General features: G+C 35.7%; 1 protein-coding gene across 1 annotated transcript in view; it reads left to right on the top strand.

Moving 5' to 3' along the window:
- Positions 1-886: 886 nt before the first annotated feature.
- The window catches only part of LOC139967789 (uncharacterized), a 60027-nt gene continuing 34884 nt past the window's right edge, over positions 887-26029 (top strand). Inside the window, exons 1-2 of the mRNA XM_071971876.1 lie at positions 887-1034; positions 1393-1513. The gene's annotated coding sequence lies outside the window, so the exon portion shown is untranslated. The remainder of the gene's footprint in view (positions 1035-1392; positions 1514-26029) is intronic.

The raw sequence follows: 26029 nt of genomic DNA on the forward strand, positions 1-26029 counted from the left end.
ACAAATACTACATATTAACAATCACGGAATTTGATAATAATGAAATCACAAATTTGCAATTCACATGCCAATTTGGAATTTGTCTGGTTAAGGTCTACTGAGAAATCGACTCATTCGTAATTTGATACGAGCAAACTCGTGAATGGCAATTACGCGAGACAGGTTTTTGTTTGCCGCCACCATTTAAGTTTTATTGTGGGTAGGGGGGGGGGCATTGATTAGACAAAGAAGTAAAGCTCTTACTAGTAGTATAGGAGTGCATTGTGATCTAATGTATAACTTCTCAAAACATGAAGGCGCATTGAGAAGATGGAAGGTGATAAAGGGGAGGAGAGGAAGAGAAGCACTGGGAAAGGAGAGAGAGAGGATGGGAGGATGAAAGGGGAGTGGTAAGGTAACCTATTCATAATATAGCTTACAATTGTTTTAAAAAATGACCGGAGAAATGTTACAATCGAACTTGCTAAATATATATTTACAAGTTATTTTCTATGATGAAATTAAATTAATTTAGTACGCCATTGTTGTCAAAGTGTTTATTTTATCACGTGACCAGAACAAAGTAACAAATGAAAACTACCATTTTTACATATCTTATTTTAATCAAGGATAATCAAGGATAAAATTAGTAAAATAGACCATTGTTACAGATGTGATCATAAACAACTATAGTGAAGTGTACACATTAAAAACGAAAAAACACGGCCTTCCAAAGTATATGGTTAACCTAAGTTTTGCATTGTAATGTAAATGCTCAATGTGAATACTAGCAACACATTCCTCCTTTGTAGGTTATTGCACGTGCAAAGCTTATTGACATAACACGATTTCACTACAGGTGTTTCATCCTGCATTCGCCAATAAGGTCACAGTTTACATTCTGTGTGTATAGTTCATTAACATCTCATTAAAACTGGCTGCCTGTTTATCGTCTTTACAGTTGGTATATAGGGCATACATAGAACCATCCCAATTAGCTAAACAAGTAAGAGAAAGAGGAAAAGAAATTAAAATTGAAAAGCAGTCCTAAACAGGTAATAGTTTAAGTTTGGTTTTGAACTGATTTAGGAAGAAGAACGACGAGGAGAATCGACTGTGGCCAATTTCCTATCTCCTGCTGGCAAACAGCGGTATTCCTCACAGTGTACGCTTTTACAATATTGTCGTATATTTTTGACACCTTTGGCGTCTACTAGTTTTATCGCTGTACTTTGGGAACGTCCGTGTGCAGTCACTCCTCTTATAAAAGGTAGTAAAATGTAGTAAAGTGTAATCATGTTTTAAATTCCTATGATGAAGTTGTCGAACATTTCCCCCTTCTTTATTTTAATTCTCTTTTAGTAACTTTTTTTTTCGTCCTTGCCCTACCTGTAATGTTATATTTTCTTTCAGTTCTACTGTCTACATAATTATGTTCGTGATGTAGCCCTTGAGTAACCTGTCGCTATGTCAAATTGGTACAGGTCGTTGCCACCATTACTTCTACCCGCCATGTCACCTGAAGTGCAATAAGGTATGTGAATTATTGCTGTATGTTACGCTCATCGTTGGACCGCACGGAATTACGAGTGTTACGGTGTATACAGTTGTCAGTGTTATTGATTTATCTACTTACAACATTGCAAGCTTGTCCAACAAATTCCCTGCCCCAAATGACTTTTTTGTTATGGTTTATTAATTTTGGTACGATCTGGCGAAGGCTGATCTGTGAACCTTCACTTACATTCGAATTTTCATTCTAGTACTTTCACCGAGATGACAAACTGCTTCTAACCTTGTTAACCCCAATTGTAAATAATCATAATGCACTTTAGGTACGGTAGTATGGTCAACCTATCCATTCAGTCACAGCACGTGGTACTTAGGTTCATCGTTTTAAAACACGATTTGGGAGCGGATTACCTGCTGGCCAAAGCAAGACGTTCGTCCTGCACGTCGACCCAGGCTACTTAACCCCGTCAATATAATTATTGGTAATCCAAATAAAGAAACCACCAACCATAATTTCTTAGAGAGTTTTCTTGGTGGTGAGATGCCGACAGACCCACAAAGAAAGTACGTGTGTTGGTGCTAGCAAAGATATTTCACCTTTGATGTTAGACTACGCATGGAGTTATAGCTCCATGGGCTACGCAAGCCTTTGAAGTAAGAGGATTACGTCGATTTAACTCGTAAGCGCTGAGATGACGTGCAGTTGGCCAGCTCACCAAGAATATGCAGTGTCTTTTCTAGAAACTTATAGAACTAGGCCTACCCTACCGCAATTTTATTATTTCTTGAGTCATCATAGTTTTACCTGATTATGTGGTAGAGAATTAAAACAAAAGAAAACGTTGTAAAAACGATGACGAAACAATGGTAGACCAAGGGATCCTGCCCCCAGGTAAGAATCTGTCGTCAGTTGTAAGGAAGTGAGATTAACATGTACGGTTAAACTGACAGCTCGCATGCACACTCTCACGGAACAGTGTGTGTAGCTGACCGGTAAATATCATGATGTGTACTGTATAATCCACATCTAACTGTCATCTCGATTGAGGTCATAGCACCCTGCTCGAATAACTGCAGATAGCATGAATGAAGGTGGAAAGCTAGAACAATAAAGACGAGTGTTGTGAAGTGGCATAGAATGGCCTAGGCATAGCACATGAGGGGTGAAATAGGGGGACAATGGGGATTTAAAGGGAGTGAAGACTCGCGCACAAAGAAACGTCTGATGCCGGTAATCTGGACCTGAGATGTCCATCGCTGCTATGTATACTGTGTTGTGGGTATTGACCATAGCTACATGTATTGACTGTGCACTAGTGTCTAATTACCGACGGTAGCAAGATGTGTGTGTATTTTCTGGGATCAATGGTGGTATCTAACACTTCTGTTACACCTCATTCGAAACTAGATCAGATTACCGGCATCAGGCGTTTCTTTGTGCGCGAGTCTTCATTGCCTTTAACTTTTTCAGAGGGCGGCACGCGATTTGGGCGAGTCTTCAATGCTTTTAAAAGCAAGGAGCACAATCAAAACTTTCGGAATAACGTTCTTTGTCACAACGATGGAGCGTGATACATGGTAATGATGGACATATCATTTTTTTCAATATTAGAGTCGAATTTTCTCTATTACAATTTGAGCTGTCAATATGCCCGCACTTGTAAGAATATATGTAACGCCTCTCCACGAAGCTCATCGGCCGTATGGCAAGCCGTTTTAACATTTACCTCTCTATTCTACTTAAGTAGAATTAATTCCACTTAAGTAGAATACAATTAAGCTTAAGTAGAATTGCATTTTACTTAAGCTTAATTGTATTCCACTTAAGTGGAATTCATATTAGCTTAAGTTCAAACGGTTTTGTCTACATCGTATTTTACTTAAATAAAATACAATTCTACTTAAGTAAAATACAATTCTGCTTAAGTAAAATTCAATTCTACTTAAGTAAAATGCAATTCTGCTTAAGTAAAATTCAATTCTACTTAAGTAAAATGCTATTCTACTTAAGCAAAATGGCTTTTCAATTTCACTTAAGCTAAATTGCATTTTACTTAAGTGAAATAGAATTACGCTTAAGTGAAATGTGATTGGTCAATCTATTTCACTTAAGTAAAATGCAATTTAGCTTAAGTAAAATGTGATTGGTCAATCAGTATATGCTACTCATTGCGTCACTGTACTTGCCGCGAAGTCCGACTTTGTATAGGCTACTATTATAGGTACCTCACCACGTGTTCATCCGCTCAATAGGTTAACCATTGTCAGAAAAGAGGTAAAAGTACCTAACGTAAAGCTTGTTTAAGCATGTTACCATTTACTGTCATCGTTTGTTCTGCCTTTATATAAAAGAGCATAATTTTAAGTACAGATGGTGTGAAAATAGGGAGGATCGAAGGTGATATAAACCATTTTAAAAATCTTTGGTTAAATGTTGATATTACTCCGAACGAGCATATGGAAGGGTTCAGTGTGATAAACTTGCTCCTATCTAGCTCATAATCTAAACGGTCATGATGTGGAAGTTTGCAAGTGCCAAGAACACAGAGCTCTATCATGTGGCGGGTAGGATATACCAGATGAAAAGTTCTATCTATGCTTTGGCAGGTCTTGAAAGAGATGAGTTTAGTGTGTAAGTCAATGGAACAAATAATTGTGATGCGAGACCTATAGAGTTACGTTCAAGACGCACTAGTTACGTAACCATTTGCGGGCATTCCCCCATACTGCGATACTTATCCAGCTTTCGTTGTGTATTTACGAACATAGCACCATACGTAGCAAATGAAGCAAAGCTATATGTTTATCACTGAGTCTGAACGTTAGACATTTGGTAAATGCAGCCAGCCAATAAATCGTTGCAAACTGTTGCTGATGCAGTTGGAAAAGCACTTTTGAGGGCAAGGGAACGACTACAACACGACATACCACCAAACAGTGGTACTATATAGTAGTAGAAGTATCACAAGGCATGGTACCATGTAAACATTGCCCCCAGACCGACCACTTCTCCGCACGAGGTAAATGTTATAACGGCTTGCCATATCCTTCAATTCCACTTAAGCTAAATTGTATTTTACTTAAGTAGAATTGAATTTTACTTAAGTAAAATGCAATTGTATTCTACTTAAGTAAAATACAATTTTACTTAAGTAGAATACAATTTAGCTTAAGTTAAATTCAATTTCACTTAAGCTTAATTGTATTCTACTTAAGTAAAATACAATTTTACTTAAGTAAAATGCATTTAGCTTAAGTGAAAAAGAATGACACTTTTACTTAAGCTAAATTAAATTTTACTTAAGTAGAATTGTATTTTACTTAAGTAGAATACAATTAAGCTTAAGTGAAATTGAATTTAACTTAAGCTTAAAAGAAAGTGGTAATTTTACTTAAGTGGAATACAATTAAACTTAAGTAAAATGCAATTCTACTTAAGTGCAATTCATTTTACTTAAGCTTAATTGTATTCTACTTAAGTGCAATTCATTTCACTTAAGCTTAATTGTATTCTACTTAAGTGGAATTAATTCTACTTAAGTAGAATAGAGAGGTAAATGTTAAAACGGCTTGCCATACGGCCGCGTGTTAGTGGTATCCTGAACATGTCAAGGCGCATTTACACGCATGAAGTTAGAAACTGTTGATATGCACAAAGAAGAACAAGAAGAAGAATGAAGCTGAAGAGCTGATATTAAATGACTTATTGAGAGGGCGTTGGATTCCATCCCTAATTGTTATCATGATGTTTACTATATGGGGCAATATATTGATCTAGGGTATTAGCATTTATAAAACAGTAACACTTTGGTCTGGAGAGACATTCAATCAATAGTCTGTGGGATTATGATTTACAAAGCCTGTCAATTGTCATCAGTTCCATGGTTATGGACCTTAATGTCCACCACATTACGTCACAACTAGATGTTATCATATTTATTCAATTTCAACCGATTGTCAATATATCGTCAGAGAGAGTCATGAAGACATGCCATCTTGAATTTCCAAGATACAATGGTGCAATGAAAATACCGAAATATGAAAGTATACTTAACCTATAATTATACGTAATTATAAGTAACATAAATGAAACCATAAACATATAGACTGTTATAGTTACTTTACCGATTCTCACGACCAAAACGATTAACGTCTTAACTTTCCTTTAACAAAAATTTCGTGATTTTAGCTGTGATGGAAGTCAGAGGAGAGCCTATACTCAGAACCTCGTTTTCCCCGAATTTAAGCTTTGAGATGTTTATAACTTTCAAACAAATGATTGTGATCGGTTTGTACATGCCATTTGAGCAGTGTGTGTGTGACCGTGTCGTGTATTCTAAGAGCTATTTATAAATATGACATAAAATAAAATCCGTCTGGATTTCCGCGGTCAATCCCTCAAAGCTTTCAACGAGCTCTTGTTTAATGTACACGGGTGGCTAGCTAAATGTTATCTGAATTTAAATGGATTTGCTCACTAGTCAAACTTAAAACTCCAAATTCCTTCGGACTATACTTATAATCTTCATCAAAGATTTTGTGAGGGAAAGTGCATGTCTTTCAGAAGTATTCATTTCAAAATAAGCCTATACTGGTCATCTATACGCCGGAAGGTTTTTTTCGAAAAATAGAAATTTCGTCTGACTGACAAAAGTCAAGAAGAATAAATTTAGCCACTTGAAGCACAGTCGAGTTAAAACAAGATTCACATTGAAGATGGACTCTATATATACTTTGTGTATGAAACGTGCCATTACTAACAAATCATACGAGTGCAATTTAACGAAAAGGCGTTTAACATTTACGTCTTGTTGGTATAACAAATCTCTTTCCATGGGAAGATGGTATAAGTTCGTAGAGTGTGTGGAAGGCCACTGGGGTCATACATTATCCATAACATTATACCGATGTGTCATAAATTCTCCCTAATATATACCGGTATAGTGCTTTATCACAGCAACCAATCAGTGAAGTGTCTTTACCCATGTGACAATTTCTTTTCTGTCTGTGAGTTCCGGAATCACAGCAATGCTTCAGATTTCATAAATACAAACATGATTAAGCGGAGAGTTAGTTAATTTACAGCTATGAACACAAAAGCAATGGAGTTATCCATGCTTTATACAGTGTTGTAACTTTCCATTTATTCCTAAGTGAGTTATCAACGCTTTGATCTGACCTAGAAAACTTTGTTACAAAGTTAATTTAAATAACCCTGCCTCGAATTGAAATGCCATATAATGCCATAGTCCTTGCGGCGTTGTTGAAATATCAATTCATACATTATTGGCTATTTCAGGGACATTTAGCTTTCATTCAGCGAATTGGAATGTTATACGATAACCGAATGTAGGAAATTCACGTTAAAAGCATATTTAAGGGATCTATGGTCTTCTTCGGAAAAGGAATGCTGTACATATGTATTGTTCATCATGGGACGAACAATCAGTGTGCAGGCCGGACGGGCATGATCATAAGAAAACCAATTGTGCTAGTTAGTCAATATCTTCAATTCCTCCATCGTAATTCCAAATACAGCCACAACACTATACTCTCCACCTCTTTCAGTGCCCCCCTCCCTACCCCCTGTGGTTCGATGGTAAGGGGGTCTGCAGTGGGGTCTTCCCCTCCTTGCGTTTATATTGCCGATGTAATTTTGGTTAGTTCTCTCTCTTTTTATTCATTTTTAATTCTATCCCAAATTGTTTTCTTTACCTCGATAGTCTCCTCCAATCGTGTATTTTATTGTCTTATCCGTCGACTCTCTATAGTGAATCTTCTAATGTTGTTGTTTCTCACTCTTATATATTGTTTTTATCTGAAAAGATATTGATCGAAATACAAATTGAATTGCATTTGAAAGTATTTCATCTGGAGTAAATGTTCTACAGTAGTGTAAATCATCCATGGGGATACTCTTTCAGGGAGGATATTCTACACTGTCGAAAAAAAGGTTTGGTTTTTACTTAACTTGAGTTTCGTCGGTATTATTAAGCAGAATTCGAAAAGGGGCTCAGAGTTGAGTGGGCCTTAAAAACGCTCTGGAATAAAACGTAGAGAATATGAATGAAAACTGGTTACTTCAAAACTTTCGGAAAAGGGTAGAAATTATTTAAGTTTGAATAAAGTAATGTTTACTTACCTTGTAGTGAGAAACACGGTATGTACCATACATAAGAGTTAATACGTTTATATGCGGATCCTCTCATAATAACTTAAAAGCGTTCATTTGCTGTCAATAACCCGGTCCATTCGAATCTATGACGTTATCTACAGTATATGGTTATATATAGGAAGTGCAATGTAACATTTTAGTGGTATGTTTTTGTTTTCTTATCACGAAAAGTTACACCCGAAAGGATATTAATACCATAATTTTAAGAGAAAGCTCCAATGTGAAAGTAAAATGATTTCCAAACAATAACTTTTCGTTGAAATTGTAATCTACCGGCGCCAGTGCATAAATGCCAAAATGGTTTAATTGCAACTAAAATTTTTTTTTTAAGGTTTTGGTGTCATTTTGGTTTAACTTGTATTAAGGAAAAACTTAGCAGACATATTTTCCAGTGGATTTGTCAGCTGGGAGAGATGTCACATCCCGTTTAAGGATATATGCCAGGACATCTGCCTATATCCTTGTCTGGCTGTTTTTAACCTGTACAAGTTTATTTTTTTATTCTCTTCAAGAATTTTACGGATTTTCAGTATGGGCAATAAAAGCTTAATATACCTCCGTGTGAAACATTCAGAACCTCTGTTGTCTCAAAGTTTCAAAGGTTATATACTTAATGGAGTTATGGGTATAAAGCACAGGTTTATATTCGAAGAGTTGTGTCACCTGCCATTAAGACGTAAACTCCATATTAAGTGAAAAGAAATATCAGAGACCTTTATCGTATAGACCAGTTATTAATTAATTAATAAAATTTAACTCTGCGGACTATACCTCCATCCACGTGCCTTTAATGCCTCCCACTATACCCACCGGTGTTTCTCTTCCCGTGCTCATTTCCCATCACTCATTACTTAAAGGATGACTTTAAGAAGAAATTAATTTTGATATGTTGTAGTTAGTTGTTTTGTTTTGAGAAATGATGTATCAACTTCTTTGGCTCATCAATGCAAGTGGCTGAAATATTTAGTCTAAACACACGTATATACAATCCGTTACTCAGACGCAACACAAAACTCAGTGAGAAAACTTTCATGGTCTGAAATGACATGATCAAGGTGCAGTACAAATTTACTTGTATATCATCCAGGGGCTCTGTTATTTATATGAAATTTTAAAAAAAAAACAAGGTTTGGTTGAGTTATAAGAATTTATAAACAAAGGATTAACATTAAATTTTAAGCCCGCATTTTGTTGAGCCGATATCGTCAATTTAGCTTTAAATGAGCAATCCCGAGAATCTCGTGAAAGCCAGAATAGTCATAGAAACATTACTAGAATCCATTTTCATTTCTTGGTTTGTTTTTATTTCCGAAACGAAAGTTAACAAACATTCCTTAGCTTTCATATCTATATATCATAATGAATGATATCAGAGGTTTACATTATCTTCGTGTAGTATGTTGCACGCTGACGGGATGAAATAGAATTGACATGATTGGCGATTTTGATCGCAACATAACTTGGGAGGGGGGGGGGGAGGTTCTAAGCAAAGGAATATTAAAGTGCGTCTAGCAACGTATCAAGTAATACATAAAACAGTGGCTTGGTACACAAAATGGTGTGATTCAAATTTACTATTAAGGTATAATGCAATGGACATACTGCAGGTTTACCCATCAACCCATCCACCCCCCACCCCCACCCCATGCGGACTTCCTATGAGTAATAGTAGTGTTGACCAAGGAACCGAATTAAACAAGTGTATCACTATATAAATGTTACGTTATCGACTAACGTAACGTACACTGGCACTAAAACGACATTTTCAAGCAAACAAACACCGGTGCTTGTTTTGCGGGGTAGGGGAGGGTTTTCTAGTAACGTCACAAAACGAATTTTTAACCTTAAGTAGCAGAGTGTTGGAATATTGAATTTCAAATTAGTATTTCTGGAATGAAAATCTGAACAAACAAACAAACCAAAGAAACAAACCTTTACGGTTAATACAATGATTGAAAACTTGGAATTAAGTAGCTGAAAAGGTTATGATACACATCTATATTTATAGACATATTATGTAAATATCCCAAATAAAAGCTTCGAGGAAAAAAATGGCAAACGAATCACCGTTATTGATCTGTTTTCTTATTATTGAAAAGATGAGTCAGTTGTACGCATATTGTTTACTGTGGACACAGATCAGATAACCTCCGAAATCCGGGTTATAAGGTTTTATACTGAAGGCCGGATATATTTCCCCTCTGTTTGTTATTTTCCTATACTTGTGGTGCATTTGATACTTTATTTTACATGTATTGGTACCATGCATGTGTCATACAACTTAACTAAAGCTTCTTTTCAATCAATTTGAACCGACTTATTCATTTGGCTCCTATTCTGACGTCAGATTGGTCACGCTCTGTTAGTATCATTGTTGTCGTAGTTTGGGGGCATACTAAAGTTTTGCTAGCTTTCGTTATAGCATGGAGCTATCTGATTATAGCTCCATGGTTATAGCATGGAGCTATAAACAGAGCTCCGTGGTTATAGGCAGACCTTACCTCGCCGCTTTTGCAGCGTTGCGGTTCAGTTTACCATGTCTAAGTTCATACAGTGTGCCAAACAAACCAAAATAAGGCATGCGGATAAATAGTTGGTACATAGGTTCAATGTGTGACCTAAAAAAGAAGAGCAAATTTGCCGGATTTTTTGTGTACCAAACACCTCGTTAAATGTATAGGAAAATTATATTTTCACTGCCGTTTTAGCTAATCCTACCAAACCGAAGTTTTGGGGCATTTAGTTATCAGGAAACGAGCTATGTGAAGTTATTTGGGCGTTCAAGATGGTGCGGTATTTCTTTTGAAAAAAGGGACTGCGTAATTTTCATGCGAACAAAGTTGAGAGCGTATAATTATGAAGGTGGCCTTCATTTTCCAAATAAACAGTTTTTCATTCAAAAGAACCTCAAGATCATTTGATTGATAATATCAGTAACTGCAATAAAATTAAAGAAACGTATTTGGTGAGATTTCATTGGCAGTATGTACCGTGCAGCCATGCTAATCATCATTCATGGTTGTAAATGTAGTAGTTAATTTCACACATGAAGTGCACTGAACTTTTTAGTATACGAGCCAGGTCAAGTTAAGCGACTATCTGCGTAGTCGTCAGTTTTTGTAGACCTATTCATGAACAATTTTCACAGCCCTGACATGAACAAGGAAGTTGTTAATGTTGATTGGTGTGAAGGCGTGGGCCGCCATTTAGGTCATACATATATATATATTTCGAGATCCAGCTTTAGGAATCGCAAATGATTTCGAGTTGGTTAGCATCATGTTTGATCTCTAAAGTAAAGCAAATATGTCACCCAAAACAGAACTAGTATTGTTCGATACAGGTGACAAACGCCTACAGTTTCAACTATATATATATATATATATATATCTATATATATATATATATATATATATATATATATATATATATATATATGTATATATATGTATATATATATATATATATATATATATATATATATATATATATATATATATATATATATATATACATATATATATAGTTTAGGGGTTAATATAAGATAATAATAGGGTTTATAAATTTAAGGCATTATTTGAAATGTTCCTTTGGCCTTCAACATTCATTTGTACTCTTGTTAACTTGTACACAGCTACTCATTTCTTTAAAGTTAACACCAAGCAAAGAAAACATTTACTATTGTGGTTTATGAGGGACATGGTAAAAATGAATGTCGACGATTTCAATTTTTCAATGACGTAATTATGACGGTTAAATCTCGCGATGTTTCGAGATTTAAAATCGGCTATTAAAGTCGACATTTCGGCTTTTCTAAGTTAATTTTTATTTTAAAATGTCCCTAATGAAGCACCGTAATTAACAAATAGCAGTGACAATAAATTCCATTTCTGTGTTTCAACTTGGAGCATGGGCTATTTTATGAACGACTTATGCGCATGCGTTCAAGTATAATAGCTTCTGATCGAACGGTTTGCCTGTTCGTAATAACGAAATGATAGTCCTTTTTTCTCCTCTTATTTAGTAATTATTCCTGTTGACGTATTTCATGACTCCTCTTTATAATATTTTATTTGTCCTGGAATGAATAAATAAATAATAAATTCTGTTTGTGGAATGTCTGTCCTCTCCCTATTTTTCAAAATGGTCAGAATTTAATACTATTATGGCCAAATTCTTAGGATTTCTTTTTTTTTTTGGGGGGGGGGTGGTTAGGGGTGTGATCTTTGTTTTGATACTGATTTTAATACCTTGGATATATGTCTATCGTGTTTCCGTAATGTTCTGAACTTGTGAACTTGTGCCATGTGTTGATTTTTTAAACTGGTGGGATTTTTTTTTTTTTTTAAAGAGTGGGAATTGCTTTCTGGTAAATTCCTTACACCAATTATTTGACTGCAACAATGCATGTGTGGTTTTTATAGCTTTTATCTCATTTATGTCAACTTGACACTTCCGGCGTTTTCCGAAATGCTTAGAAATTCCATTTCCTTTCATTAGTGTAAACAATAGGAACATTGTAGTAGCGTTATATTTTTGCTTTTTACAATTTCAATTGTAATCTTAGTGACAAGAATTCTCTATTTCTTTGTCAACCAAGTTGGAATAAGCCAATTGCTTTTCAGCATTGGATCATTTGTGGAATTTCGTTCATCAATGACTTGTTGGACAATGATGTTGCCTTTTACAAAATTTGATCATTTGATTGAGAAATTTTCGTTGAACTACTCATTTTTGTGGAGTATCAAGGCGTAATAAATGCTATTAAATCTACTTGGAATAAGGTCATCAATAACATTGATCAAATGTTTGTATATAATCCTACTAACATTTTGTATATTATAATACTGACTTGATGGTTATTTTACATGTACGTTAGTTCACACCAAGTAAGTTAAAGCTGTTTGCAGCCCGAGTAAGTTATTTAAATTGCGGTGAGACGTTTTACATCACAAATGAGTCTTGGAAATTATACTGTTCCATCCCTTCAATTCATGTGGTAAACTTAAATATTGACTCTAAGTGATTATTTCTCTGCTATATTAATATAGCGTATACGTTACTAAGATAAACCTAAATAGTTACTTCACGTGACTAAAGCGTACTGTTACCTAGATAAATTTAAATAGTTACTCCACGTGACTAAAGCGTACTGTTACCTAGATAAATTTAAATAGTTACTCCACGTGACTATAGCGTACTGTTACCTAGATAAACTTAAATATTGACTTTTAAGTAATTATTAGTCTACGTGAATATAGCATACTGTTACCAAGATAAACTTAAATATTGACTCTAAGTAATTAGTAGTCTACGTGACTATAGCGTACAGTTACCTATAGATAAACCTAAATAGTTACTCCACGTGACCACAGCGTACTGTTACCAAGATAAACTTAAAATATTGACTCTAAGTAATTATTAGTCTACGTGACTAGAGCGTACTGTTACTAAGATAAACCTAAATAGTTACTCTAAGTTTATTATTACTCCACGTGACTATATCGTAGGCATGCTGTTACCTATAGATGACTATATCGTACTGTTGGTAAAGGGAGTGCAAAACTATATTCATTTGCAACGGTGTACGATCTAATATTAAAATAATAAATAAATATAATAGTGACTGTAACTACTTCAGTCCATCGTGACTGTGAATTGTGGAAATTGAACACCACTTTAGCCACATTACCCATTTTTTCCTCCAGATATTAATTCACGTACCAAGAAATTGGCCAGTAGCCTACCGGGTTTCATTGAGTTCAGTCTCAAATTGATAAAGCAGTATATATAGGTCGACGCATATTTGTATTTTCATTTAATATGGACAATAGAGCCGATGTCTTTAAATTCTCGACTAAATAGACCACACAATATAGCCTTTGCACATTTCATTATAGAATAGTCGTATACTAACGTCACGTCGAGGACTTACATACAAATTTGTCTCCTGTGTGTACGCTAACAAACCATAATGATGACATCAATGAAGTAATTGTTGACCAGTTGTTACTTTGTGTTTCTATTGGCTTGACCTACTGGTGCGTAGTATACCACGTCAAACTAGAAGATCGCGCAATTAGCTTCAGAGATGCCGATGTAATTATAACCTCTTATGGTTATTTTTAAACCAATATGTTTTTGTTCAAAATATCGACCCAGTACCGTTAAAACCATCCGCTTTCATGAAAGGACACAAACGGTCTTAGTGTAGGTATATATAGACATGTGCCACTGTGTTTGTGTTATATGTCACCATATTGCCTTTGGGCTATAAGATCATGTGTAGTGTCTATTCCATATTCAAGCGACTCGTGATACACATTTGACATAATTTAACATAACATTATCAAAAGCATGCGATTACCGTCTCGATGTAAGAGAACTGGGACAGAGAGTGGATCAGTTCAGCCTTTTTTTTTGCTTGCTCGTGCCCATGCTTAATCTTGGGTGACCTTTCTTGTAAAAAAAAAATAGTTCCATTAAACACTTTAACTAAAGTTGTTGACATTAGTCCAAGAATATGCACACGTCGGTCAAAACAATTTAAACAAGCCCATTGTTTCTCATACATTTAAAAAAAAAAATGAGTGCAGGGAACCAACTTGACTCCTGGAAAGCCCATCTAATTCTCTTGTGGAGGAACTTATACTTCAATCGCCAAATAGTATACGAATGATGGAAATATTGATATCATTGCTGTTTCTAAACATTAATGTAAGTTTTCGGGGCATATTTTGCTTTTTGCATGTCTTTTCAAGGTTACAATGCTCAAGATGGTATACATGATGTAATGATGACGTCAAGAAAGAGCATGATATATAGGCCTAGTATAATTTTCATTAAGCAATAGTAATCATGGTACACGGGACTAAGTAGTTATAGGGGCCTATACTAACAATGTGTGAATATATCACCCGGCCATCCTGTAAGCAAACGACTCCAGCCCAGGGTAACATGCAGGGGCACTTTATGACGGTAGTTGAGGGCTTTAGTCGTGTGGTACGCTTGTCACTCAACATTTACTTTACTCAACACAAAATATAGGTATACATTTCGTGAAAATAGTTTAGCCAACATCATAACATGGCAGTTCTTTGCACTAATCTTGTATACAATTGCTGAAATTAATTCAATAACTTGTTTGGTGTTAAAGATCTTCGGTTAATCTTTTGATAATGCTTTCAACCAATTTACCGAATGTCTCAGTCATTCAGAGGGCTCTAGTGTGACAGAATAGAATCTCACCTGGACTATTCTATCTTCAACTAAAATTATATGGCAGAAACCTATGTAGGGATGAATTCTATACATGTGGTCAAAATTCACCTCTAACAAGCATAGGACTGCAACGAAAAAGTAATATTCTGTTGATATGTAAATTCTGCTTGCTACAACTTCAGGCACGATTCTCTACCCTATCAGGGGCGTATCCAGGATTTTCTAACCCGGGGGCGCGAATTACTATCTAAGCGGAGCGCCACCATCGGTTGGCGCGGAGCGTACAAGAAAATTTCTGGTATTGATATAGTCTATATATGAGTACACTCAGTGGCGTAGGAAGGTACTTTTGAGTGGGGGGCTGAAAACTGATGGTCGGCCTGGGGGAGGGGTCCCTTTGGATTTTGTTTGCATTTTCAGGTGGCCTCAGATGCAATTTGGTGCAATATAGCACACTTCAACACCCACTCCATTTTGTTAAATTATTTTTGTATTTTCACCTGGCCTTAGATGCAATTTGGTGCTCCAAATGAGATTTTTTTTCTCATTTGGAAATGAAAAAGGGGTTTTCTGACTTGCGAACCGGAGGGGGGGGGGGGGGGGCAGAATGATACTTCCGCCCCTCCACATTTTTCACTGGGGGGGGGGGCTGGCGCCCCCCCCCAGCCCCCCGGTTCCTACGCCCTTGAGTACACTCTCCCCTCGGTGATTTTGCCCTATACTTTAAAACATCTCACACTGTCGTTACAGACATATTAGTATAGAAAGCCAATGTATTCCTAGTGTATGACGTGATGTGAAAACAAACTTCACATCTATTGCTAGCTAAATATGTGATACAGGTTATGTGGTTGTATATATACATGAGAAAACAAACAATAAGTTTTTCTTGACGGTGTGCAATGACTCAATCAATAGTTCATTGAACGGTTTTCCTATGGAAGTGTTCAATGGTGCTTGTCCACTATAGTATTTGCCAAATATAAAACAAACAAAGGCCTCATATGTTGCATATGGATCATAAATATATGCCATACACTTGCAGTTTGATATCCTTATCCAGAGGCATGACCAGATTATAGCAAATATTATCAATACGACCGTAAAGATCTGCTTTATCAGTGCATGGCTCCTATTATAGCACGATATAGCTAGGAAAGTTTTGTGATTACGTAATCGACCTGTCACGGTTGTAAATCGACCTCAGGCTGTAGCTTCCATATAGCTTCTTAACACCATTAGGCTCTTTGTGTAAACACTGTGTGGAAATATGTTCATGTCTACAGTGTAGTTAATCATACAGCGTTCACACAAAGACCTCATGTAATAAAAAATATATGTAGCAGGCGTTGCAGACTAATTGGTAAAAAGAGGTCATTTACGACCAAGGCAGGTCCGATTACGTAATCTCAAGAAACTTTTCCATGATAGCGTGCTATAGTTGGGGTGTATACAGCAGACCTTTAAACATCAGGTATATAGATACGTCACAGTATATGCCCCTATTGCAACACGGTTTTCTGAAATAAGTTTTATAAAAACCGCGAGCCTTTAATGGTGGGCTGTTTTCATTTCCTTCTCAACTTAACACATTATACTGTCTACCAATAAACATAGCCTAATTTGAATGAATTTCTATAAAAAGTGCTGTCATGCAGTAATTTTTCACACTTTCAGTTCGAATACAATTCATCATTTTATACTCTTCAAACAATGACAAACCAATAACCATAGTGCTGCACTTTTGACAGTATAAAGACAAAATAATACAAATAAATTTATTTTTTTGTTGAGCCTCTTTTAATCTGAAAGTACTATCTGTACGAGGCACACATGAAACGCCTAAAGGAAGTAAGTGTGTGCCGTCAGAGTGATAGTAACGTATCCTGTTTCAGTTGAAAAGAAAGAAAGACAAGCACAAACAAAAACAAAACCAATGTTTTACCAGAATGGTAAGTTAACTGAAATGTACTTTGTGTATGAAGTCATCCTATTTTTAGGATTATATATGTTGTATATTGGCGACATGTGTTCATTGCGGATATGAGCCGTTCCAGCGTTTGACAGTCCTTTATTGTGTAATCCTTATGTCGTGAAATTATAAATGTAGAATCCTGAATAATATTATAGTATAACACCCCCCTCCCAAGCAACTCATGCAAGTTTGCCACTGTCAATAATGCAATAATGAGATTAACATAATATAACATTTCTACTCAAAGAATACAATTGGGTTTTATGTTGCTTGGATGTTGAAGTGCGTGGGTTTGAAAGCAACTCAATGAAAACTTCTTTTGGACCAGTTTACGTCTATCGAAAGTATGACGTCAGAGATCACACCTATACCGACCGTATACATATATTAAGCCCCTGGTTGACCCAACACATTTACCCATAACTTTACCCACCAATGTTTCTGTATATATAGAAGGGTACTCGTGTCAAATGAAATTGTTTGTTTAACGCTGGAAGTTACTGAGCCGATAGTTCATCTGTATTCTGTAGTCAGGTAACAATGTTTCCTTTCCAAACAACATTCTAAGTTTAATCGCCAGTCTGCTGAAATATACTACAAATTGAGACATCTTAACATAAAAACATTCGCCCATTTAGATATTGACTTATTATTGACACAATATTTAACATGTAAACATGCTAAATTGTCTAACGCTTCAGTTATTGAAATGTCAACTTCAATATTTATCTCAGTATCACAACTTTTCAACGTCACCAATCAGATATTTTACTTCACTTCTTTCAACGGGTTTTAAAGACAGTTTATAAGATTTGTAAATAGCATCGCGTTCATTACGAGGCGTTACTGTGGTTTGACTAACGTAGACAATGATAATGATGCATTATAGTTGATACTTTCCAATGTCAACAATTTATTAATGATCAATATACATGAAAGTATATGTTAATACTGAAACAAAAGTTAATTTGGATGTTTGTAGATCTATACCAGAGGGATATAATTGTCGTACTTTCGGAACTTCACTTCACTTTTAGTGATATGTTTTCAAGATAAATAATTTCACTATTTTCGGGGACTTAGATAAACATCATTACATCATCATATAGTGAATGGATAAGCCAATAACATGGACGGAGTATGCTATATCAAGGCAGCGTATAGACTATATATGTGTTTATATGGAATATATTATTGTTCACATTAACAAATATCATGGATAAGTTATATAGAAGGCCTACAACTGTATCAAATCTGGTCCTCAGGAGACAACTTCAAGGTAAGAGTTTGGTTTGATCTATAATGTAGAGTCCTTTCAAATGGATAAAAGATCATTGACTCCATTGTAACGATTAAGTTAATCACTTACCTATATACAGTAATCACAGTGCCTTTGTATACACAATAATCACTTACATAATCACTTACCAATATACAATAATCACTAGCCCTCATACAGTTATCACCTATACAGTAATCACATTACCTATGTATCTATCTATATATATATCTATATATATATATATATATATATATATATATATATATATATATATATATATATATATATATATATATATATATATATATATATATTATATAAATATATATATATATATATATATATATAATTATATATACTGTTATCACTTACAGTAATCACTTATATCTAATTCAGTAATCACTATAGCCTTTATACAGTTATCACTTACCTACATACAGTCATCACCAGCTTTTATACAGGTATCACTAAAATATATACAGTAATCACAGTACCTATTTTTCACTTACAGTAAATACACTGACATATATATTCAGTTATCGCTGACTTATATACAGTTATCTTGACCTATAAACATTTACCCTGACCTATATACAGTTATCGCTTACCTATATATACGGCTATATCACTTACCTGTATACCGTTTTTGCTTACCTATACGGCTATCGCTTACTTACATACAGCTATCGCTTACCTATATATACAGCTATCGCTTACCTATATACAGTGCCAACGATGGGACTGATTAATTAAATTTAAAAATATCATCAATCAAGACGATTATTATGAAGCGTCAATTCATCGTCTATTAAGTTCGTATAATGTTTACTGTTATTATGTTGCCATTAAAGTATGGTAAAATGAAATATTGTCTGAAAGAAAATAGTGTGTGTAGCTATATATAGTATAGACTAAACAGGGTGATAATTGAAAAATTAGTATAGAACAATATAGTATTAGAACAATGTTGAATGTACACAAACAACTTGAATAAAAGCTTTATAATTGTTGTAGTATAAATATTCAACTGCAATGACAGTAAAGTATATTAAAATGTTTTTATTCTTTTCTTAATTTATATTTGCCCTGTCTCTCCAATAACTACTTAACTATATACAGGTATACATGATCGTGACCTCCAATATGATTGTTTATTATGCGAACTTTAAGATAAGCAAAATGAATATGGAATAGTTGTACCAGTCGTTTCCTTAATCTAACTAAGATTACTTTCTTTTGAAATAAAGCAATAGTGTTCCTCTAGAGGGCTTCCTTGTAATTATATGAAACAAGAATAAGAATGTATAATTGTCGGTAGTTTTTATTGTTGAATATTTACTATAAATTTGGAATTTATCCTCTATTGGTCTATACATATCTTAAAATAGACATTTCAACTTTCTAGTCCCTTCACGGTTCCTGTCAATGATCGATAACGTTTCACTCTCGGAGGTAAAGATGAATCACTGATTCGCTTTAGAAAAAAAAAAACATCCCAGAGTGACAACAGTAAAACAGAGATGATGTATATATGTCGTCATGAGACACATGTTGAAACGGTTCTTTAATACTGTCGTGGTTTTACGCTGAATGATAGGCCATCAAGATGAAGAACCAATATCCGATGCAAGAGCCATAAATATCCAATGCAATATGTAATAAAATATATATATATATATATATATATATATATATATATATATATATGTATATTACATTTAGATAGTGGTGAGTGATTAACCGTTGATTGATTTTATGACCACTAAGATCGAATATATGATGTACACACATATATATATATATATATATATATATATATATATATATATATATATATATATATGTATATGTATATATATATGTGTATATGTATATATATATATATATATATATATATATATATATATGTAGGCCTATGTGCATACGTCACTCTAGGTTTAAATAGTATTGACATCACAAGTTACGGTATTAAATATTCCTTCCACCATTAAATGAATAATTATTAGCTTTTCATTTTGGTTACTCATAAATGCAAATAACTATATACCTTATTATTTGTAAATAGTTCCTCGATCCTGTATTCTTCGAATATCTTTCAACATAACACGTGCCAATCGAACTAGGGAAGTTAAAAGGTTATGAAGACTACGCTATATTGTTTACCTATATTCAAAAGATAAGTCATCTTTCAAGTGTTTTGCTAGCACTGCAGTTGTAGCCGCCGTATCACACATATTATACTTTGGACGATTTAGCTTTTATGTTTGATCTAGAAGGCGACGCCTCTTTTTTGATTTGTCAGTTTACATAGGCACCTTCCGTGCCAAATCTTCAGAGTTACAGAACAAACTTGAGAGAGCAGTTTATCTAGAATTAAACTTGAACTAAATCTTGAATTAAACACAACCGGTACGAGTAAATGGTAAAATGAAAGACCCATGCGATGTGTAACCTGGTTAATCTTGTCTCGTTTGTAAACAAAACAAAACTATAAAAAAAACATAATAATTGAAAAAACAAAGTGTAGACGGAGCTATGAACTTTGGTAAAACAGTCAACAACAAAATCTGTTGGATATTTAAAGGTATGGATTGTTTCCAATCCGAAAAGTATAGCTGTATTAATTCATATTTGACAAAAAGATATGCCAACTTCCACAAAGATTCTCGTAAAATATTAAATATGGCTTTCCGGAATGAAATAAAGCCAACTTAAACATAATGCGGTACGTGAAAAAAAAAACAGGGAGAGTTGCCCCATTTATTAACGGTATTACATACTGAACGAAAAAGGACCACAACTGATGATAATAATAGAATTTTATACTATAATATACGGATTATATACGATAATATACTGATTTAACACGATAACAAACAGAAAATACACGATGATAATTAGAATCTACACGATGATAAAAATAAATATAACATAATAATAAGAAACTACGTGTATATAATAAGAAATTACACGATTATTATAAGAAAGTAAACGATGGTAACCTAAACTACTACCGATAAGAAGCGCTGCGTCTGCATATGCTTTATGCATATGCATGAGAGTTTGGACTTTTGTATTATTTATACAGGGTATAAAATTCCCTGTAACTTCTTGCCAGCACAATTGTGAGTTCCTATAATCAGTTGCTAGTTGATTCGTACCTAGTACTTTGGTATAAACAATTCTTGCACTTCTGTATCGTAAGTTGTGATTGGTTACTACAAGTAAACGCGTCACACACACACGAACAACACTCTACAACAGTATGTATGTGATCCGTGAGGTCTACCTTATGAATAATATTTGCATATTCATACGCGTATTCATATATGGATATGCATACGCCCGTGAATTATATCGTAGGCAGTTCTAGTAGTATCGTGTATTCGATTATTATCATCATCTATTTTCTTATTATTCTCGTGGACTTATCATCGTGTAAAATCTTATTAAAATCATGTAAACGTAGTATATTATTATGGTGTATTATCTTTATATTATCCTGTATATATTTATATTATTATCACATAATATCAAATTATCATCGTCAGTTGTAATTCTTTGGCGTTACATAAATACAAGATGTGTATTCTTTCATATTTGGTGACTATTTTCTTTAAGTGTCATGCGCAAGGAAACTTCGTCAACTGCCGCTTTAACTTATTCGGTCATTACACAGTCAATCGGAACGTAAGTTTGAGGACAAAGGCCAATATTACACGTTACAGACAGTTCACTGGGTGAAGCGGAGCTTATCGGATGTTACGTAATCATGACAGGATGCGTTCTGTCAAAATTTCTTATCGACCAAAAATGCGGTCCCAGAGGACAAACAACGGCACGTGTGTTTTTTGTTTGAATATCATCATTTTAATTTTGGCAGTGCCTGGCACAGGTAAGGATGTAGTATCGGTATTTCGCATTTAGTTTACGTCATATCATGGACGCAAATACTTCTATGGGTTAAGGTTGAATTGTAGTGACATTCAACTCACTTTGACCATCTTGTAGTCGAAGATGGTTTTATCTACCATCATGTTGCCAGAGGTAGGGGGCAGATAAGCCTATCGGCCTACCGGTTCGGAACCCGCGTGGCGTTAGGCCAGAGGCGTCGAAGGGGCCACAAGGTTGAGGTGCCGCAGTGGTCGATTTCCCTCTGGTCGCGAAAGGTATTCTAGTTTCATCCGTGACGCAAAAAAACAAATTAAAAAGAAATAACGCTTGCTTCAAAATCCCAGCGTACGCCGACCGGTGTTATCACTGGGTACTTTATATCTCAGTCCTCCCCTAGTCCGTTTCGGTTAGTTTTCCACACGAAATTCTATTGCATTCATATTTTTTTCAAGTGATTGATATCGGCAGTGAAGAATGTTCTAGACTACGATATGTTTATAATTAAATAAAATCTTGATATTACAAGCATCCAGTAGGTAGTCTTTGCATGAAGTAGACAATCTGAGTATGTAGACAGTCTGTTTATGTAGGAGACAGTCTGTTTATGTAGTAGACAGTCTGTTTTTATAGTAGACAGTCTGTTCATGTAGCAGGCAATCTGTTTATGTAGTAGACTGACTGTGTATGTAGTAGGCAGTCTGTTTATGTAGTAGACAGTCTGTTCATGTAGTAGGCAGTCTGTTCATGTAGTAGGCAGTCTGTTTATGTAGTAGACAGTCTGTTAATGTAGTAGACAGTATGTGTATGTAGCTATAAGCACTCTTTGCATACAGTATGACATGCAGTATGTGTATGTAGTAGACAGTCAGTGTATGTAATAGACCGTCTGTGTATTTAGTAGACAGTCTGTTCATGTAGTAGACAGTCTGTGTATGTATGAAACAGTCTGTGTTTGTAGTAGGCATTCCGAGTATGTATGATGCAGTCCGTGTATTATGAGGCAGTCTGTGTATGTAGTAGACAGTATGTTCATGTAGTAGACAGTCTGTGTATGTAGTAGACAGTATGTTCATGTAATAGACAGTCTGTTTATGTAGTAGGCAGTCTGTTTATGTAGTAGACAGTCTGTGAATGTATAAGGCAGTCTGTGTATGTAGGAGGCAGTCTGTGTATGTATGAGGCAGTCCGTGATTTTTTTATTTTAATGACGATATTTTGTTCATGACGGCCTTGGTTATAGTTCACCCGCTATTATGAAGGGTAGGGAGGGGGAGCGGGTACTCAAAGTTATTTGCCCGAGCGGCCCACGGGTCAATGAAAGGTTAAGGTGAGATGTCATAGGGTAGTGTCAGATGCCAAATTGTGAATACCTTTCCAAACTGTCATATAGCTATTTTAGGAAGTCGATGATAATGCTTACGCATGATCGTTGGAATATTTAAAAAGTATTAGAGTTCATAGTTGAGAGGTCATTCATATGGCAGTAGAATGAATACTAACGGTCGAGTCTGATGACGTCATACTTGTGTTGTTTTCTTCTGAACTGATCAGACACTGACCGAACGGAGGACATACAAAATCCTGCTTGCTTGCCTCCAGAAAAAGACTGAAAAATAAAGAAAGTGCCACATACAAACAGGGCAATACAGTAACCGCAACGAATTTAACGACCAAAATGTGCAAATGTTTACTAAGTGGAGGGCGTTGTGGTCAAGTGGTTAAGGCAGGACTTGTGATCTAAGGATTACAGGTTCGAGCCCTGGCCAGATCATTGCGTTGTGTCCTTGGGCAAGGCGCTTTATCTCCATTGCCTCTCTTCACCCAGGTGTATAAATGGGGACTTGCGAGGTAACTTGTAAATATAGTTGCGTGCGCCGGTTTGTGGCTGCACCCTATGGGAAGTCCCCCAGGGGACACGTGGTTGTGGTGCACTGTGGTGCCCCAGGAGAGATTGATTGAATTGTGCACACTTTGGTGTGTGGGTGTGACAAGTTACCAATGACCAGGGGTTAATAATAATCAGCGCACTGAGACTTAAGTGTGTATTTGCGCTTTATAAGAACTGTGTATTATTATTATTATTATTAAGTGGACGAGAAGGTCTTGTAAATAAATTTGGCACATTTTTCGGTTGTCATCTTGGCATACTCTCCTTCCAATAGTACTAACTCCATGGAGAAATCCCCGAGCACTTTTTAAGATACAGAGCGCCACCGATTTTATTTCTGAATACGCACGGACTATTGCAAGCAAATCATTTTGTTTAAATTACACAACTTAATCATAAATGTGAAAACGAGGTGGGAGGGTGCGGGGCGGGGGGGGGGGGATTCCGATCAAATGTGAGGACGGCACATTACGTTGAAATAAGTGAAACGTGTAAATGTTTGGCGGGTCTCGCTGTTGCTTTCTCGTTTATATTATTATATTCGAAAGTATTTTAACTTTTAGACTTATAAACTTTTTCCTTATAATTTTGTATTTAATTATCTTCATTTTGTGCACCCCCTGGCTGGATGTTCTTCAGTGAGACGTTCTGACTTATCTTAACTCTCCCTTAACGTATTCTGCTATTCGATGCTTTCTGTCACGGAAATAACCTGACCTCGTGAACAATACGAGGCTTGCGCGGGGGGTGGGGGAGGTGTGGAGGGTGCGGGAGAGGGACTCCAGTGATATGGGAGGCTTAGATGATGTAACTGAAGCACCCCCCCCCAAAAAAAAAAGAAACCATATATTTATTCATGCGGTATGTCATTTGAATAATTAAACCTAGTATCCGTTAGTGCAGAGTATCTTTGAAACTTTATGACTTTTGCCCTTGTTTGACTTACAGTATACCAAATGCATTTTGCTTAGAAAAGCCAATAGACCGGATCTTCGTCGGATATTACACAGGAACGGACTTAGAGAAATGACGGTGATTTTACTTTGTGTAAAGGTATACAAAGTGAGTTCCGGGATCTCGCTATAACTTTACTCTGTACAACTTCGTGGTATCGCACACCACATAACAATCCTACATGCGTTGCCACTTCGTGGAAGTTACGCATGCGCGGTGAAAACTTTTGCACCAATTTCGCACAATGACGGACGGGCCATTGAAAACATCAGTTTGCTCTCTTGTACACATTGACCATTAAAACGTGCTGTTTTGCAAGAAGTTACTATAATTCCACAAGTTCCACCTACGCTGTCATGAAGAAAACGAACAGTCATTTCTACATCACAAGGAAGTCAAATATACGGAAGGCGACATGACACCGGAAGCCATATTGGGCCCGAGGACAAACTTTAAGTCCAAGTTTGACGTAAAACATATTATGAAAACGAATATACATTATTTTTTATCTCATGTTTCCCCGGTCTATATAATCGATCCCGGACCCAAAGTCCAGATCCCTTTTGAGAAATTTTGGTTTACTGGTGCTCAAATGCAAAATAGTGCTGTATTTGACAAGTTGTGAAGTCTCCCACCCCCTCATCCCTCCCCTCCCCTCCTCAATCTCCCTTGAAGTATACGTGATTGTGCCCCTAACAGAGGATTCACTTTGTCGTGAAGTGTTGAGGTGATTTGGGGTTGGCTATCTCATATCAATATCACCTAACCCATTGTACCTTACATTTGTGACACCCACCCTCCAACCCCTACTCAGCCCCCCCCCCCCCCCTCAGGTAGAATAATAACCCGCTGCCCATGAGGAAACATTACTTTTTATGAGAGATAAAACTGACAATTCCTATGTACTTCCTTACGTTTGATCAAAGTAATGATTAAACGTCAATATTTCTACTAAAGAGAAACCTCATCCGATCAGTAGCTGGACATACTTTCTGGTTGTTGCTGTGTAGTTTCTTTTACGATGGATGGTAATTAGCTGACTCGATTTCATCAGATGCAGAAGTGAGATCTTAAGATAAAAAATGATATCCCTTTAATTGGAAAGTGTGTTGCATGTGCGTGGTTGGCTAAAAACAGTGGCCCACTTGA

Source organism: Apostichopus japonicus, chromosome 5 (genome assembly GCF_037975245.1).
Source record: "Apostichopus japonicus isolate 1M-3 chromosome 5, ASM3797524v1, whole genome shotgun sequence".
NCBI classification, from domain to species: domain Eukaryota; kingdom Metazoa; phylum Echinodermata; class Holothuroidea; order Aspidochirotida; family Stichopodidae; genus Apostichopus; species Apostichopus japonicus.